Source organism: Dermacentor andersoni, chromosome 7, assembly GCF_023375885.2.
Source record: "Dermacentor andersoni chromosome 7, qqDerAnde1_hic_scaffold, whole genome shotgun sequence".
Classification (NCBI taxonomy): Eukaryota; Metazoa; Arthropoda; class Arachnida; order Ixodida; family Ixodidae; genus Dermacentor; species Dermacentor andersoni.
This window is the reverse complement of record NC_092820.1, coordinates 16,213,871-16,230,648: the sequence shown is the minus strand read 5'-3', so window position 1 is coordinate 16,230,648 and position 16,778 is coordinate 16,213,871. Positions and strand designations below refer to the sequence as shown.

Here is a 16,778-nt window from a genome sequence, read left to right as displayed (position 1 = left end):
CTAAACCACAGGTATCGTTGGTAAGCAAAGTATGTTTATTCGGTGACATTTTCTGCAGCCCTGCTATTGGGCTTTCCTTCCTTCATTTTCACCTGTGCAGATTCATTAAGAAGTGATGAGACAGTTTGACAATTTTAATCGCTGAAAGCCTTAACGAAGCCTTTTTCAGGTTGTTTATTCTTGGTTTCAGACTCTGCACATTGCATGTTTTCTGTGTTTGTTGCTTTTTCTTTATGGGTAGGGAATGTCAACATTTTTTACACCATGTCAAGTATGTGGTGCCATAGACTGTTCTTAGATGGAGTCTTGCCCTTTCATTCTGTACAATATGATGTCGTTTTTTGTTGTGTCCAAGGCCGTTTTACAGCGTGATTGTAGCATTTTGCTAAGTTTTGCCTCTGTCACCCAAGCTTGAAAGATTGCTACCCACTGCTGGTGGCATGACACATGTGACATTTCTTGAAAAGAATATTAGGTAAATTTTGGTGTGGGTGGGAATCATACCCGGGCCTCCGGAGTGCGAGACAAGCACACTTCCCCAATGCCACGGTTGCTCCACGGTTCTGATGGGCTAAATGAGTGCCCAGTGTGTGCATCCTTGTGCACGTCACGTCGCAGCGCTAGTGCGTGCGTCGTTGTGCTTGTGGCAGTGCAGCCAATGGGTAGGAGGTGACGCCACGTCACGAGTGTATAAAGTGAGTGCGTATAATAAAAAGCATTAATGTACAATTAAATGTCTCTGAGTGGTCTATTGAATTATGAACTCCTTGTGGGCATATGAGGACACTAAGATGCTTGGCACATTTTCATTTGGTCTCACCAAGGCACAGAAAAGCGGCCGAGAGCTTGCACAGACAAGGAATGTGGACAAAAAAAAAGCATTTCAGCAAAAGGACTAATGCTTTCGCATTCCCACACATAAGCAGTCATAAGTGTCCCTGCCGAATTTATTATATTGACACGTGTACTTATCTTTATCGGGCGACCACGTTTCGCCACCTAACAAATCTAATCGCACAGCGCGGGACGCGCCTGCATGTATCCGAAGTTTCTGGAAAGTTATCGATGCTTCTACCCGGCTGTCTGTTGTCGCCGAACGTTGTGTTATCTGATTTCATCGTGTGACGCGAATGGTGTAGAACATTGTGGAAGGCGCGCGGGTCCCAACGATTAGTCTGGAACATTCGATGACTGCTCTATAAAAGCCGACGCGCTTGACCCGCTGATCAGATTTTCGACGATCGCCGAGCGTGTTCGCCGCTATCGTTGTGCTATAAGTGTAGCCTGTCTTGTGGGCACAGGTTCGCCCAATAAAAGTTTGTTTTGTCGTTCACAGTATTGCTACTGTGTCATTCAACGTCACCACCACGTGACATCTGGTGGAGGTGCTTTTCGTTCATGTACCGGACGCCCCCGACAAGCCGTGATCCAAGCCCGGACCGCAAAGAGAACACCAACGCAGTCCCGGAGCATCGAGCAAGCCGCCGTCTTCAACAGCTTCCCCCGGAGCACGGACTTCTACCTGAGAAGACCAAGAAGATTGTGGACAAGGCAACCCCAATGGCAGCCCCAGCGTCCCCCATCGTGCTGCAGCAGCCCAGGGAACCTCCGACGTTCCGCGGATCAACATTCGAGGACCCGGAAACCTGGCTCGAAACGTATGAGAGGGTCGCTAAGTTTAACAGTTGGGACAGCGACGACAAGCTGCGGCATGTCTATTTCGCATTGGAAGACGCCGCCAGGACATGGTTCGAGAATCGGGAAGCCACCTTAACGACGTGGGATCTTTTCCGAAGCGGCTTCTTGCACACGTTTACAAGCGTCGTGCGAAAAGAGCGAGCCCAAGCTCTGCTAGAAACCAGAGTGCAGCTGCCAAACGAGACGATCGCGATCTTCACGGAGGAGATGGCCCGTCTTTTCCGGCACGCCGACCCGGAAATGTCGGAGGAGAAAAAAGTTCGCTTCCTGATGCGCGGCGTCAAGCAAGACCTTTTCGCCGGACTTATTCGTAACCCACCGAAGACTGTGGCTGAGTTTTCTGCAGAGGCATCGACGATCGAGAAAACTCTGGAGATGCGCACCCGGCAATATAACCGCCAGGGGCACACGCCGCAGTATGCCATCCAAGGACTGGGTTCGGACGACCTTCAAGAGACCATCAGGGCCATTGTGCGCGAAGAACTGCGCAAGGTCCTGCCTTCGTCGCAGCCTCAAGTAGCTTCGATCGCTGACATCGTGAAAGATGAGGTTCAGCGATCGCTTGGGGTTCCTGAGGTGCAACCTCAATTACCACAGCCCCAGCCAGAAGCGATGACCTACGCCGCCGTCGTACGCCGTCAAGGCCCTCCTCAGCGACCGCGCCAGGGCCCTGTAACGCCGCAATTCCGTCGACCAGCGCCGCCGCAGCCGACAGCGCGCCCACCCGTCGCCCAGCGGAGCTACCCGAGGAAGACCGACGTTTGGCGCGCTCCTGACCACCGCCCGCTCTGCTACCACTGCGGGGAAGCGGGTCACGTCTACCGACGATGTCCATACCGGGAAATGGGACTGCGAGGTTTCGCCGTCAACGCTCCGCGCCCGCAGCAAGGTGAACGCCCTCGCGATATCGCTGACTACCTCGCGGCTACTCAGTGGAGTTCTCGACGACCGTCGCGTTCACCATCACCAGGCCGCTACCTGTCGCCGCAGCGCCGACCATACACTGGCCCAGCTCGGGGCCGGTCAGCGAGCCCATATCCGGAAAACTAAAAGCAGCAACCGATGGAGGTGCGGTTGCTGTTCGTCGAACTGACGAAGATCCTCCGACGCCGACGGAGACGCCGAAGAAACCATCTCGACGACATAATAACGACACACCGCCGTCCCGAGGAAGTCAGGAAGCCAAGACTACACCGCCGAAAGACGACTTAACGACGCGACGTAACAGCTTCAGTTCAACACGACGTAGCCGTGATCCGACGCCAAGACCCAACTGCAACGCAAGACAAAGAACCACCGACCTCGACGTGCTTCTAGACGGCCACGCAGTCACCGCCTTAGTCGACACAGGCGCCGATTACTCAGTCATGAGTGGACACATCGCCGTCCAGTTGAAGAAGGTTAAGACTGCATGGGAAGGCCCTCAAATTCGGACCGCTGGAGGACACCTGATTACGCCGACCGGAATGTGCACGGCAAGAATTACCATTCACGACCGGACTTACCCTGTCACCTTCGTTATCCTCCAACAGTGTTCACGAGACGTCATTCTCGGCATGGACTTCCTGGACCAACACGGCGCAATCATCGACCTGAAGTCGAAGTCAATAACGCTGTCGGAAGATAAAGCGATGCCGCCGGAAAGCCCTCGTAGTCACCACGCCTTGAGTGTGCTCGAAGATCAAGTGAGCATCCCGCCGCGCTCCAGCATTATTATTTCCGTCGGCACTGAAACACCCGCTGACGTAGAAGGCGTCATCGAGGGCGACCAACATCTACTGATCGACCGTGAAATTTGCGTCGCAAGAGGGATCGCTCGACTGCACGGAGGAAACACGAAAGTGTTGCTGACAAACTTCAGCAAGGAGTTCAAGCACATCAACAAGGGCACGACGATCGCTTACATCGAGGAAATTCAGAAAACCAGCGATGCCTTTGTCCTCTCGGATTCTGTTGCATCTACCCCGACGACCGTAGTTCCCGAGCCAGACTTCGACATAAATCCAAGTCTCACTGTGATTAAGCAGCAACAGCTCAGAAGTCTGCTTCGACGATACAAAGACTGCTTTTCGACGTCATCGAGGATTCGACAAACACCAGTCGCAAAGCATCGCATAATAACCGAAGAGTGCGCTCGACCACTACGCCAGAGCCCTTACCGAGTTTCGACGCGAGAACGCGAAGCTATAAGACAACAAGTGGACGAAATGCTGCGCGACGACATCATCCAGCCGTCGAAAAGCCCATGGGCCTCTCCTGTAGTCCTGGTAAAGAAAAAGGACGGAACCCTACGCTTCTGCGTCGATTATCGTCGACTGAACAAGATCACGAAGAAGGATGTGTACCCCCTTCCACGGATAGACGACGCATTGGATCGGCTCTGCAACGCTAAATACTTCTCGTCGATGGACCTCAAGTCTGGCTACTGGCAAATAGAAGTCGACGAGAGGGATCGCGAAAAGACTGCCTTCATCACGCCAGACGGCCTCTACGAGTTCAAGGTCATGCCATTCGGACTGTGCTCGGCGCCTGCAACGTTTCAGCGCGTCATGGACACGGTGTTAGCCGGACTGAAGTGGCAGACGTGCCTTGTTTACCTGGATGACGTCGTTGTCTTCGCCGGAAATTTCGACGATCACCTTAGGCGGCTCTCGACAGTGTTAGAAGCCATCAAGTTATCAGGGCTCACTCTGAAGCCGGAAAAGTGCCGTTTCGCTTACGATGAGCTTTTGTTCCTAGGCCACGTGATCAGCAAATCAGGAGTACGCCCCGACCCACAGAAGACAGCTGCCATCGCAAAGTTCCCGCAGCCAACCGACAAGAAGGCAGTGCGCAGATTTCTTGGCATGTGTGCCTACTATAGGCGCTTTGTCAAGGACTTTTCACGCATCGCTGAGCCGCTGACAAAGCTAACTAAATGTGACGTCGAGTTCAAGTGGGAAACGCCGCAGGCCGGCGCATTTCAAGAACTCAAACGACGCATGCAGTCGCCGCCGGTACTTGCACACTTCGACGAGGACGCCGATACCGAAATCCACACTGACGCCAGTAGCCTAGGCCTCGGTGCCGTCCTAGTCCAGAGGAAAGAAGGACTTGAAAGGGTGATATCGTATGCTAGCCGGTCGCTGTCAAATGCGGAAAGCAACTATTCTACGACTGAAAAGGAATGCCTCGCCATCATTTGGGCTATAGCTAAATTCCGCCCTTACCTCTATGGCAGGCCATTCAAAGTCGTCAGTGACCATCATGCATTGTGTTGGCTAGCTAACTTAAAGGACCCTTCAGGACGGCTGGCGCGGTGGAGCCTCAGACTACAAGAATATGACGTCACGGTAATATACAAGTCCGGAAGAAAACACTCCGACGCCGACTGTTTATCGCGTGCCCCCATCGATCCCCCGCCGCAAGACGACGAGGACGACGACGCCTTCCTTGGGATAATAAGCGCGGAAGACTTCACTAAACAGCAACGAGCAGACCCGGAGCTAAAAGGCCTCGTGGAGTATTTGGAAGGGAACACCGACATTGTCCCTAGGGCATTTAAGCGCGGGTTGTCGTCGTTCACGCTACAAAACAACCTGCTCGTGAAGAAGAACTTCTCACCAGTCCGCGCCAGCTACCTTCTTGTTGTACCGTCAGCGCTGCGTCCAGAGATACTGCACGCCCTACACGACGATCCAACCGCTGGGCACCTCGGATTCTCCCGTACGCTGTCGAGAATACAGGAAAGGTATTGCTGGCCGCGTCTGACCGCCGACGTTGCCCGTTACGTCAAGACATGCCGAGATTGTCAACGACGCAAGACACCACCGACAAGGCCAGCTGGATTACTACAGCCGATCGAACCTCCTCGCCGACCATTCCAGCAGATTGGGATGGATTTGTTGGGGCCGTTTCCGATGTCAACATCCGGGAATAAGTGGATCGTCGTGGCGACGGACTATCTCACCCGCTTTGCTGAAACTAAAGCTCTACCAAAAGGCAGCGCAGCCGAAGTGGCGAAATTTTTCGTCGAAAACATCCTGCTGCGACATGGTGCCCCAGAAGTCCTCATCACCGACAGAGGAACGGCTTTTACAGCAGAGCTCACCCAAGCCATTCTGCAGTACAGCCAGACAAGCCACAGGAGGACAACTGCCTACCATCCGCAGACGAATGGTCTCACGGAGCGCCTGAACAAGACCCTCGCCGACATGCTAGCAATGTACGTCGACGTCGAACACAAGACGTGGGACGCGGTCCTGCCGTACGTAACCTTTGCGTACAACACGGTGGTGCAAGAAACAACGCAGATCACGCCGTTCAAGCTGGTCTACGGCAGGAACCCGACGACGACGCTTGACGCCATGCTGCCGCACGTAACTGACGAAGAGAATGTTGACGTCGCTAGCTATCTCCAGCGCGCCGAAGAAGCCCGACAGCTCGCCCGCCTGCGAATGAAGAGCCAGCAGAGGACCGACAGCCGGCACTACAACCTCCGACGACGCTTCGTCGAGTACCAGCCTGGCGACCGTGTTTGGGTCTGGACTCCGATACGCCGACGAGGACTCAGTGAGAAGCTACTCCGACGCTATTTCGGACCCTACAAGGTCATCCGACGTATTGGCGCTCTGGATTATGAGGTCGTGCCAGACGGCATTTCGCATTCACAGCGGCGCCGCGCACGATCTGAAGTGGTCCACGTGGTGCGCCTTAAACCCTTTTACGGACGCTGACGAACTTCGTCATTTTTGTTCTTTTCTTTGCTACGAGTGCTTTTTAACTTCGTTTGTTTGCAGCATCGGGTCGATGCTTTTTAAGAGGGGGGTATTGACACGTGTACTTATCTTTATCGGGCGACCACGTTTCGCCACCTAACAAATCTAATCGCACAGCGCGGGACGCGCCTGCATGTATCCGAAGTTTCTGGAAAGTTATCGATGCTTCTACCCGGCTGTCTGTTGTCGCCGAACGTTGTGTTATCTGATTTCATCGTGTGACGCGAATGGTGTAGAACATTGTGGAAGGCGCGCGGGTCCCAACGATTAGTCTGGAACATTCGATGACTGCTCTATAAAAGCCGACGCGCTTGACCCGCTGATCAGATTTTCGACGATCGCCGAGCGTGTTCGCCGCTATCGTTGTGCTATAAGTGTAGCCTGTCTTGTGGGCACAGGTTCGCCCAATAAAAGTTTGTTTTGTCGTTCACAGTATTGCTACTGTGTCATTCAACGTCACCACCACGTGACAATATCAGTATTGCCTTGCGTGGGGCAATTCTAACTCTCCAATTATTGTAAAATTGCAATTCACTGCTGAATCCTGTGATTGAACCCTTCACTGATATATAGGGTGTCCCAGCTAACTTTGGACAGAGTTTAAATATATGCGAATGCCACACAGCTGGACAGAACCAAGGTAATGTTGTTTGCCGACACTTGGAGATACTCACATTACTTCTTTTTCGTTCTACCTAAATACATAATTAGTCCGAATTAATTAATCAGCTTCTCAAGTATTGTTGTTAGATTAAAAGTGTCAATGAGAAAATTGCCATAAAAGGAAGTGTGTCACTTATCCTGTGCACTGGTTCTCTCTTTGAATTGCAATTTGTTGCCTATATTTGCTCTTTTGTTGCATTTTAGATTAGGAATGGCTATCATAATTGACATTTAACCATATTGCACACAATGTGGATGATATGTAATTGCTATATATGGCCACCATAAATATAATAGAAGCTAATAATTCAAGAATAGTGCCTTTGCATGGTGATGCAGCCATGAATTGTGGCTATAAGGTACCAGTACTGCAGGTAGCACTGTTTGTGCAGAATATAGTTCAACTCTGCTACTTTCAAACATCATTGTTTTTATCTGCATTTATATAGCTCCAGTTTCTATGAACAACACACATCTGGTGAAAGAGTGGCTTGCACCTGCAGTTGGGTCCAATTAATAGCCAAATTTCTGCCCGTTTTCATGTTATTAGCATATTAGTAAAGGCAGTCGTTTTTATAGTAGCCTGCTTGCCCAGTGTAGAAGCCGCTGCAGGGTGTCAGGATCTCATACACATCTTCAGCTTTGCAGGGGACACAGCATCTGGCACATAATTTGTCACAGGCCATGTATTCGGGGCAAGTTGAGTTTACTCACTAGCAACGGTAAAACCAAGCTTGTTGGATATGAAGTAAACCACCTATATACTCAGTGGCCTTCTTCATTTCGTGTGACATATGTGGTTATAGCGACCCTTGTTTTCAGCACTTCTTGTCCAGCAGCGGTCGTTTGCTTTTGAAACACTCGGGATAGCTTTCAGCAAGCTGGACAGGAATAACACTGAAAAACCAGCAGATGTTAATTGTCGCACTTATTATGCGAAGCTTCGTACAGTATGATGAGGGCGTAAATAAATGAGGGTGTTCCTCAAGGCCTTGTAGCACATGTCAAGAGTTTGAAGGAACATGATTTATAGCACTTTTTTGATCGCATGCCATAGGTTTAGCAGGTGTGGCCATGGTTGAAGTGCGGTGCAAGGTCAAGAAAACAGATATCTATGAGCAGCACCCCGGTAGAGGAGACTCTGGGAAAACTAGTGGGAAGCCTGTTGAACATCTGGTTGACCCACTGGCTGGCTCCATCAGGCAAAGTATGATAAAGAGAAGGAAGTCATCAACACATCAGAAGGTTTTTACATCTAAACACTGTGCTAAGGCCATAACATGCCGACAAGTCTTAGTGCGCAGGCTATGCACGACCAACTACATATGCCTTCTGTTCGGACATCGCTCATTGTAACTAACAAGGATGGAGTGGACAAAAAAAAGAACAGCAGCTCCATTAATTTGGTTTCACCGGTATCAACAGTGTTTTGTAAGTGTACATTGCCATACTCCCCAATGCCTTCTTGGGTGACCCAATGCCTTCTTGGGTGACACCAGCAAGGACCAGCTTGAGGCAAGGGGTAATAGAAGTCTGTACAAGCTAAATATGCATGCATGCATGGAGAGCACATTGTGTCCAAAAAGTAGGCACTTCACAGGGGCACTGGAGAAGGAACAGGTTATTAACAGTGGGCAAAGACAAGCTACTAAACACCCAACACTGTTGCCATGTAACGACCCCTGAAACAATCCCTCTTAAAGAGGAAATCATCTTTGTGTATCCATAAAGCGGGCAGATGGGCAAAGCCCCTTCAGTAATGTTGCCAGCTTCAAAAGCCCACTTTGCACATCCTGAATGCTTCCTTCTTACGATTTTGCTGGGTGCAAGCATTCTACTGTCCAAAAGCTGTCATTGAGAGAACTGTTGGTTTGGTGGCAATACAGTTCAGAAGCAATTGTAACACACCTCCCTTTCTAGTTGGCCTGGATGTTCACGGTGCTTATGAAGCAGCACCATGAGGCAAGCAAGGTGAACGGATGCCTCGAAGCCCTTGTTTGTTTATCACACTGTTCTGTTAGTAACAACCATGAGACTTGAAACCAATAAGCTCAAGTTCGGCACTCGCGTGGTTACTGCGGAGGATCCATAAAAAGCAGAAAAACAGAAAATTCAGGGAAAGGATAAAGCCCCATTTAACACTTAGTATTGCTGCAGCCCACCCCCTTCTTTTATTTTGTCTGGTCGTGCTACAGCTTTTTACTATAGATAGGCATGAACTTAGGTGATGTTCCCAATCAGTGTCCAATTTTTATATACACTACGTGCTGGGTAGTGTAACACACAGGCTCGAAACACAGGCTCGAAACACTGCAATGGAAGCTTCAAGTAGAAAAGGTGCCTGGAAGAAAAAAAGGAAAGCTGTGCTGCAACCATCTCGGCAACATCTTGTCCCCTTAATAAAAATTGTGCTTTCATATCACTTCATACTAGGCAAGGAGCTAGCACACCACAGTCCCGCGACAGCCGCTAATGAGACCAAGACGGGAGCACGTGTCAGTGAATGCGCAAACGGAGCCCCTAAGCCACTCTGCTACTCCGCCACCCCCTCTGCACCACTCGTTTCAAGCACAGCACACCAAACACACATTCGGCGCTGAACAGTGGGCGGTCGACGCAGTTGCATTTACATGACTTGCAGCGAGCAGCACATCCCTCGATGTCCGTTAAGAAAAGTCGGACACGGCGACGCCACATCGCGGTTCGCTGCCAAGGCGCTAGGCCACTTCATTATTTCAATTGTCACCACCGCCGGGTTCTCAAGAAAGCACGGGTCACACAACGCAGATTCTGTACTGCCAGAGCTCACCGAGGCCAAAGCCGCCCTGCCGCACCACCACTACTCACGGCTTTTCGCCAAGTAACACAGAACCTACAACCAACACAGAAGCAACGCTCGTACAGTACAATCACATGAGCAATTTTCAACAACGCGCGGTCGAGAGAACGATCGCGCCGAGGTCGAACACGCCAAGCCGTCGTTCGGCGCCAGCATCGCGCCTTCTCAAAAATCCCTAAACGATGCTGTCCCTAGGCACCTAGGATCAGGTCACGTGAGGGATTTTTGTACGACAAATAGACGCACGCCCTGGGATCAGGTCACTTGAGGGATTTTTGTACGACAAATAGACGCACGCATCTGACCGGCGATACCCTGGCGGGACAATTAAGAAGCTCTCGTCCAGCAAGTACGTCGAGCAGCCATGGCCAGTGGAGTCCTGGAATGAGGACACCACCCGCTCGACCTCAAGAGCGACCACCTCGATGGTCCAAATAAATGCTTTCTCTCTCTCTCCTCGCGAAGTTTCGCTTACCCAGCGCGACAAACTGCAGCTATCCAGCGCGCCCGACGCTCCGCTTCGTGAGGCCTTGAAGGAAAACGGTAGAATCTGATGTTGGGATTCAGGCCTTCTTGTTTATGGCAGCCCACGACGCAGAAGTAACGACGGTGACGCTTTTTCGAGGCTGACCTAGGTCTCTCCGGATCGGCGTTGTCGATTCCTTCTGCTTCCAGCATTACGTCCCACGGAGAGTCCGTTTTCGTTAAACTATAGGCTGTGGCTAGCTCGCAGCGTGGTCGGCGTGGTCTGTGAGAAGTGACGAGCTTTTTCACACTCGCAACAGGGTAGGAAAAAGTGCGAATCGACGCAAAACTCGGGCTAGAAACATGCTTCGCCACAGCCAGGACTCAATACTACCCAAGCTGGTACTTGGTACTACCCACATAACGTTTCGCGCGCCGCCACTAGGCGCCGCTACTATACCTCAAACTCCAGTGCAAGACGCCCATGGGAGTGTCCGCGCTTGTTGTGTCAGCCATAGAGTTTCCTACAAAAATTACTTTTTGTAGGAAACTCTATGGTGTCAGCTACGAAGTTCGACTTTTCGCCATCGTTGCCTCTGTTGCCGAAGTGTCGCCTAGCGACAGTGATGAGGACAACACGGAAAGTGACAGCGCCGGCGATTCAGGCCCGACAGTGGCAGAAGCTGCGCGTTACGTCAGCCTCATGAATTCTATCGACAAGAACAGCACCCCGCAATGAAAAAGGTGCCCTGCATCTTAAGCAATGCTACCGCACCCGTGCACGGAGAATATGCAACGCCAAAGAGGAATATGCCATGCATGTGTTTGTCAAGAAGAGGGAGCAGGCTGAAAAGCTGGCTCGCAGCTTCAGTAAGTTCGAGGCCGCTGTCATCGCTGCTGGCCGCCGCAGCCTCAAGCGAAAATAACGCTTTTGTCGTGCGAAGTGAATAAATACTGCATGTTTTTCTTTCCCTTTCATCGCACTCTCTCTGAGTTCCGTTTTTGACACGTAAGTGGGCGGCCTCACGCTATTTCGGTGAAGCAATACAGTCAAACCTTGTTAAACCGTACCGGCTTAAACAGTAGTTTCGTTTTAAAAGTAGTAAAGTCAAATCCCCGACTCAGCGGCCATTGAACATAATGTGTTTTGTATCCGCATAAACCGTGCCAGCTTATTGCGTACGTATCGGTTAACACCTAGTGTTTCCACTTTTCGTCGCGGAAACATGGCGGTGCGTCGTCTCCATCGGGCGGCCCGGCAGAACAACAAGCCTCAGAGATCGGAACAACGGCCTCCAAGCGCCCTGTGCTACTGCGCGTGAAGCCACATCAACATCATTTCGGCGCCGTGCCAGAGCGTTGTGGCGTCGTGCAAACAAGGACTCGCGTCATGCCGAAGCTCGGATAAGACGCCGGGTGCTCAGCATAGATGAAAAATTAGACATCGTTCGTGGTATCGAACGTGACACGAAGAAGTCGGCGCTGCCCACCCACGAAACACGCAAGCAGCTATTTGATGTCTAAAAGATGTCTTGAACGGCTAATTCAAAAGCCTAGTAGCTGTCTTGATCAAGACATTTTGTAGCCATGGACGTCTAAAAGTACTTCAGTAAGCCCTGCTAACGTTACGCTAAAAGTTGGCTAATGGACAGCTTGACAAGAACAACTGAAGACTTATTAGACATTCCCTCAAATTTTTGCGGCAGCTGTTACGGTAACACGACGTTTGCCCACAGTTACGATTTATTTTAAACGAGGCATGGACATCAGAAAAATAAGTTTATATTATTGGATAGAGTGATGCACAGGTAGTTCTTCCAGATGTGAACCACGGGAATAGTGTAGTACAGCCTCATTGGTCAATTAGTGATTTTTAATTAGACCAATCAATTGAATGCTACCTGTCAGAATTATTTTGCAAATAAAACAAGATCTGTATTGTATGCTGATATCATTCCAATGTTCACCCATTGACCTAAACAAGAACATCTCTGCATGAAACACGTCCATTATTGACAAAACTTTGCCCTGCTGGGTCACCACCAAATTGAAATAGTTTCTAGCAAAGAAAAATTTTGTCAGTGATGCTGCAGTTCAGGCAAAAATTACATCCTGGTTTCAGCTACAGGGGGCACAATAGCCTTACACCAGTATACGAAACAGAACACTGTGCTGCAATGAGTTAAGAAATAAAGGATAGTACACATCTGGAAAAACACTCTGCAAACTACTCTAACTAGCAATATAAATATATTTTTTTTGATGTCCATGCTTCATTTAAAAGTAAATTGTAACTTACCTTGTGGGTAAGCCACACAGGCTTGCACAACGCCACAGGCTTGCACAGCATCACGCAGAAATAATGGCCAGTTCTTCGGCATACCATCCATTAGTGAATTCCTTGTACGTTGCATGTTACCAGAACTGAAAGATAAATTATAATATGCTGTTATTTTTTTTTTCATAAACTGTACGATGAGCTTTTCATGCATAAAAGATGATTGCAAGTGAAAATGCACCAAGACATCAACTGCACACCATGTCACATACTCATACTTTATTACCTAATAAATTAGAAAAGATGCAGAAAGTGCAATCAACAAGAGTGACAAATAGCAGCAAAGGTGATCATGGATAAATCTTGCAGATGATTGCCGCCGCTGCCAGAGTAGGCCAGCCTTCGTGCGAGAGCACTTGCTGCCCACAAAAGCTTGCTGTCACAGGCCACGCGTAATGGTTCTTGTAGACATAGGCAAGCAATACCTGCACGGAAGAGGGAAAAAAAGGCGAGGGAGAAAATGGGAATATTGAAATTGAAACTTCAATTAGCAATGTGTGCTAAGTAAAAAGTTTGGCTCAGATTAAAAATAAATTTAAGCACTACTTTCTTTTAAATTACGGGTATCTTAAGGTATGTATGCGATGATGTTTACAATTACTAGTATATTTCCTATCATAAGAAGCCAACAAACACTGACACCAGGGACAACATAGGGGAAATTACTTGTGCTTAATAAATGAAATAAAGAAACGATAAATTATTGGAAATTAAAGTGGATGAAAAAACACCTTGCCACAGGTGGGAACCGAACCCACAACCTTCGCATTTCGCGTGCTATGCTCTACCAATTGAGCTACAGCGGCGTCGTTTTCCCATCCACTTTCTTGGGTATTTATGTGTCCTAGTAGAACCCTGTGAGTGTTAGCCAGCGCCACAACTCAGAGACCTTGTTCCTGGCATATAGTCATTAAGTTGCGTAGCAGAGTCAAAGTCAGCCTTTAAATTATTATATGGTGTTTTGTGGCTAAAAAGCCACTATCAACCTGTCAAACAAGTCTGAGAAGCTTCCTGCAAAATAATATCAGTTTAAAACAGTAATTTACTCTGCAGGTAAATGATGTACTAACTTAATTAGCGTTTTATATTGTTGAACTAAAAGCAAGTTTGGCATTTTGCGCTGCCTAGCTGTTGCCTTTCTTTCAAACTTAAACATGACACAGTACAGAGTAAGCAGGTAGCATGCAAAGGAGAACTGGTGATAAAGTAGTGTTCCACAGCAACACTTCTAGCTAGATCAATCACTTTTGTTGATATATTTCCATGTGACCCTAATTGGCTTAGGGCAATACCTCACACAAATGATGCAACACCTTGGATGATGCGTCATACAAAATTAAAAGTATCTCATGATGTGATCAAACGGTAACATTGCCCACTGTCTTGGAAGTGTTTACATGCTGTTTGCGCGAGAAAGTGCAAAGTGATTCATATAAGTGGCAAATTCATCAGTGCATCTATAGCCTCAGGTAATTCTGAGCATCTATGTTGACTTGCAATTGAGAAGCCACTGCACACAATAAGGTGTATTCAAGTAATGGTCCATGCTGAATAATTGCCCACCTAGTGAAAAGGCAAATGTGGCAGGCTAATGGGCCAGGGCAAATAGATTGCTAAATTCTGATAACACCTCCAATGATGTTATTGAAATAGGTGATAAAAAACAGCACAGGTAAAATTGCAGTTATGACAAAATTTTAAAAGCACCTCTGCAAACTGCTGGAACCCTCAGCATCATAACTGTTCTACACGCACATATGTTGCAGCGCAATCTATATATCAGACGCAGGCGCCTCCACACATCACTTTGTGACCTCCTCACAATAAGGTTAAAAACAGTCTGGCACAAACTACCGGATGTGATTCATTTTGCAAGTGCCAGCCAAGTGCTGATGGTGGTAGAGCGAAATTGAAGTTTGTCCTTGTATGGAAGCCTCGGCCCATGTTTTATGAATTCTAGCGGCAAAGCACACCTTTTACAGCACACATAAATCTTAAATTATACTGCTTGCTGATGCTGTGCAGTAAATTCCTGTAAAGAAACCAAATCACACAGAAAACATTTAGAATACCAAGCTAATCAAATACTGGCTTGAATACATTTGTGCATTAGGGAAGCAAGGTGTAATGTACACTGTTGTAGCAAATTTTTGCACATGTATGGGATACTTGTATGACACAGCAGAGTTAATTTTTGAGTTCTTACATAGCAATGACTACCTACAGGTACATTTTGTAAGGCTTGGGGAAAATAATTATTAGTAGAACTGTGTATGTACACTGACACTGAGAAATTGGTTATAATAGTGGCAGCTTATGATGGACCAGTGCAAAAAAATGCCCGTTTGTGAGACACCAATTAGCTATTTTACCACGAAGCGCTCCCTAGCCTTAACCCATATAAAAAGCACTGGGAGGACCAGAGAGGGTACAGTACATTGGCTTACACGGATCATGATGAGGTCCCGTCATCCAGCTAGCGCCAAGGTACAAGAAGGATGCAGCAGTCTATAGAGTGAAAGGAACAAAATAAGATAGCATCAAGTCAATTGAAAGGCAGATTTGCAATTACAAATAAGGTGACCCAGTCACAGTAATTCATTAATAAATGCCAAGCTGTCGTGATTTCACTCCCAGATGAAGCACCTACTAGGTTAAAGGTGTTGCTGCTTATTTAGAACAAAACACAAGTGAAATTTGTACATCAGCAGACGATTTAATTTGGAATTGTATAGATGAAGTAAACATTGCAGTTATATTTTTGTTTTGCTATAAAGTGGGAGCGCTACAAACTGCACAGTCACTGACACACACGCGCGCACACGCAAGAACAAAAGGGCACAAAATAGGGCGAGTTCAGTCTGGTTCAGCGTTACAGCCAGCGCGTCGTCTTCGAATGCACTCCTTTCGGTTGCTTCGTGCTACGTTAACCACAAAGACTAACAAGCAGGGCAAAGTTCTGACTGGTGTTGCGGAAGTCGTAGAGCGCGGTAGTGCTGAACGGCTGAACACAAGCAGAACCCTCGTATAAAAGTAATGACGAAAACTCGCAGGGCAGAAGAGCCCATATATCAAGAATTGTCGCGGGTAACACCTAAAAATATTCACATTGTTGACGAAAAACGAAGTGCAATATATTTCACTTACCGGAAAAAGTGTTATCCGAACGTGCGACGTACAAAGACGCACCGAGGCAAGAAGGCGGCGAACGCTGATCCCGCCATTGTGGTAGTAAGCCGTCGGCGAAAACACGCAATACAGCCGACGTCACGAAGCACTGATGCAAAACACACAGCAAACAGCATTAGCAAAGCTAAATGACTTCAGTTAATATCCAGTATAAATGTACAGAACGGCTTAGAATGAAGCACAACTGGATAACGAACCCACGACCGAGACATTGCGGGCGGCAGTGGCCGTTTTTTCAAACCAACGTTACTAGATTACCTCTTTTTCAAACTTCCTGCCTCCCAGTGTGTCCAGCACAGAATGAGATGTTTGACAAATTTGGATTAAGCCGCCGAAGTGATCGCAGCGCGGTGGCTCTGTGACACCGCTGTGCAACGCCGGCGTTTCGCTCCTGCTGCTGTCAGGTGCGCGAGCATAGAATGGTTTCCAGGCGTCGTGTGCGCGCCCCGTATGCAAAACAATAACACGCCCTTGATTGTTGAAGTTCTGGTGTGAAATTATTTAATATTAAAGTCAATTAACTAATGTTGCTTCCAACGAGTTTGATTTGTCTGTGGCATCTTTTATTCGCTAACGCCGACGGCCGACGGTAACCGTACTTCTAACACGTCGTTTGGCATTTTATGCACTTTTAGACAAAAAGATCTAGAAAAGTTCTTGAGTTAGACATTCTGAATGTGTTTACTAAAACAGACTCCAGTGACACCAGTAGTGGATTTTGCCGCAGATAGAATATATAGCATATTCCAAGTGCTGAGGTTATGTTTAGAAGAAATTCTATTTTCTGTCTTATCATAGACCAAGACGTCTATAGCCGTTTGTAGCCGTT

General features: G+C 48.2%; 1 long non-coding RNA gene across 1 annotated transcript; it reads right to left on the bottom strand.

The window, feature by feature from the left end:
• Positions 1–12,964: 12,964 nt before the first annotated feature.
• On the bottom strand, positions 12,965–16,188 carry LOC129386001 (uncharacterized). The gene is made up of 3 exons (XR_008613469.2): positions 15,908–16,188; positions 15,208–15,268; positions 12,965–13,185 (listed from the first exon to the last, which is right to left on the bottom strand). It is a non-coding gene; the product is annotated as an uncharacterized lncRNA (long non-coding RNA).
• Between the last annotated feature and the right edge of the window lie 590 nt (positions 16,189–16,778).